This window comes from Aulonocara stuartgranti, assembly GCF_965226115.1.
Source record: "Aulonocara stuartgranti genome assembly, chromosome: 2".
NCBI lineage: Eukaryota > Metazoa > Chordata > Actinopteri > Cichliformes > Cichlidae > Aulonocara > Aulonocara stuartgranti.
Window position 1 is genome coordinate 1,251,953 of NC_138940.1, and position 3,221 is coordinate 1,255,173.

Consider the following 3,221-nt stretch of genomic DNA (forward strand, 5'->3'; position numbering starts at 1 on the left):
GCTGTTTGGAGTAATTTTCATCGTCATTTTCCCAATAAGCTGGCCACTCCTGGGAATATTCGCCACTGTTCGATGTGCTCTCTATTTTTGGATAATTGCCATCATCGAGGTTCGCTGCAGGTCCAAAGCCTTTGTAACCCTTTACAGATTGACAGATGTCAATGACTATTTGTCGGCTGTTTCTTTAGGTCAAGGTATGATGCTTTTTGACATCTCGCAGCATACTTCACTTTGTCAGACATGTTTAAGTGATTTGACGATTCAGCTGGTCTGACAGTAAACTAAGGTCAGCTTTCCAAAACATGTGGTTAATCACAGTTTGTGATTTAACGTCTACTTTTTCACACAGAAAGGTTTGATGGCTTTCAAACCCTTAATAAATGCAATCATCATTTAAAAACTACATTTTGTATTATTATCTTTATCTAATATTAAAATTTCAAAGTCAGCTTTATTGTCAAAATCCATATGTACAGATTACACACAGTGTACACTAAAACAATATAAAGATAAAAATAAAATAAAAGTCTTACGTACAACACAACACAATACAATCTTACATAAACAGAAACAACAGTGTTCACCACAATCAGTGGGTGTGGGCCAGTCAGTGAAACATTTGTATGATGGCCTGTCTGACAAATGTGGAAAAAAGTCTTCAGGAATACTTTACATACCCCCCAATTTTTTTGAAAATCATTCGGCCATTCTCTAGAAAACCATCAGTTAAAAAAGCAACCAAAAATTAAGTTTACCAGCCTGATGAAGACAAAGATCCAGGGAACTGGAGATGGTGTAGTGATTTGTATTTGTGCCAGTGTCTGTTGGGAGGGAAGTGTGTGGGCCCTGACGGATGGATGGATGGCAGGGTGACAGCGAACAGATGGAGGCTCTGATGGATTGCAGCGACATTAAATGTGAAAAAAGAAGCCAGGACCCTCAGTCAGAATACAGGAGACACTACAGCGCTCGTCTTCCATTACAACTGTACTGGCATGACTGTTAATCAGAAACACTGCGCAAAAGCAGCGCTTAATGTCAACTGTCAACTACTTTGTATAGAGATGCCACCAGCCTCTCTATGAAAGTTTTCACTCTGTCTTATTCTCATGTTTTTGTGTATTTTTCTTTCTCTTATTCAAGCTCAAAGAAACAAAGACTTTTCTGTTCTAACAAGGAGAAAAACAGTTTGGCATCCAAACACCCAGGGCTACCAGCAGAGCAATATGAGGGAACCACAAAGATGCATTATGTGCTTATTCTCATCATTACAAATATATTAATTTATTCTGTCCCAGTTACATCCATCATGTGTCTGACCATCCCAACTCTACCCCCATCACCCATTTCTGCAGCTCTTTTTCTCCCATTGCTTGGTAGGAGGAGCTAAAATGGCTTTTTTCATGTGTAAGGTTGTCGTTCCAGCCCCAGATGAGGCTGGCACATATGGAGCCAGTGAAGAGCAAGGTTAAAAGAAATCTCAAATGCTGGAAAGGTTTCAGTAGAAATGTAAAATGTCACAGGGATGTGACTGGGAGCAGAATGTAATGTAGTCACGTCAGTGAGATAAAGGTCATCTAGGGACAGCAAATCAGCATAAATGTGGCGTTTTAAATAGTTACCGATAAATAGGTCTGTTATACTTAGGACAGAGACGTGGTTCAATGTAAAAACAAACTAAGTGCCTTCTTGACAATTCACATAGTCTCAACTCAGTATTCTCAGGGTGAAATTCCCAGGGTGGCGTTGTTGGGTTTTCATTAAAGCACCGCCATTTTGACACCATTGGTTCTTTGCTCCTTTCTGTATTTACTCTCCACCAGCTCGTGCTGCCACATTTAGCACCAGACAAAGTTTAAAACAAGGTGCAATTTAAATAGTGTTGAAAGCACCAAGAGCCATAGCAGCAGACTGCTCTGTCCATCAAACGCTGCCATGACTATGTGCTTAGCTGGACTTTTTAACAAACAGTCTGACTCAAACACTGTGTCTAACCGTTTTTCCCCACTCGGCGACACACCCGCTGGTAATTGGTGATTCTGTTCTCAGACGTGAAGCTAGAGACACAGACAACCATAGTCAGTTGTCTTCCAGGGGCCAGAGCAGGCGACATTGAAGGAAATTTAAAACTGCTGGCTAAGGGTAAAAGTAAATTCAGTAAAATCATAATTCACATCGGCAGTAATGACACCCGGTAACGCCAATCGGAGGTCACCATAATCAATATTGAATCGGTCTGTAACTTTGCCAAAACAATATTGGACTCTGGGGAGGGGACCAGAGAAAACTACAATCAGACCAGGAGTGACATGTTTAGCCGCATGTTCTCCTTAAATTGCTGGCTGTCAGAGTGGTGTCCCAGAAACGATGTGGGCTTCATAGATAATTGGCAAACCTTCTGGAGGAAAGCTGATCTTGTTAGGAGAGACGGCATCCATCCCACTTTGGATGGAGCAGCTCTCATTTCTAGAAATATGGACAAATTTATTAAACCCCCCCAAAATATGACTATCCAGAGTTGGGACCAGGAAGCAGAGTTGCAGTCTCACACGCCTCTCTGCAGCTTCTCTTGGCATAACTGAAAAGAACTTAGACAACCTGATGAAAGATTTTTGAGTTTTGTGATTATGCTTAGTTGTAGCTTCATTTAAAGGAAGAAGAGCTTGTGAATTGGAACCAACACAGGAAGAGAGATTGAAGCCATATGTGTAGAGGAATGTGGTGACATACGACACTTCCTCCTGTTTTAACAGACAAACTGACTCTCTCTCTCTCTCTCTCTCTCTCTCTCTCTCTCTCTCTCTCTCTCTCTCTCTCTCTCTCTCTCTCTCTCCCCTTATATGGGAATGTCTGAATTTCTATACATACCAAGTTATCTCCTGTTTCAGCTGAAAAGCGAACAGTCTCTCCTTTTATGGAAATGTTTTATATTTTGAACATGCCACTCCTACTTCCTTGAAAACTTGTTTAAGTATAAATAAAGAAAGTTCTGAAAGCCCTGGGCGGTTTTTCCTCTGTCTCACATCTGTCCTGCACACATCTGGTGCAGGATGGATTGGACGGTGAGGGACAATCGTCCATGTGTGCACATGTATAAGATATCTTGAGTCTGAGTTCCTTTGCCTTCTACAATTTCTCTTCACACAACCTAATACACTTAAACCTAAACACTAAAATACATTAGAACTTAAAACTCTGGGTCAAAAGACCCAGGACCTGAC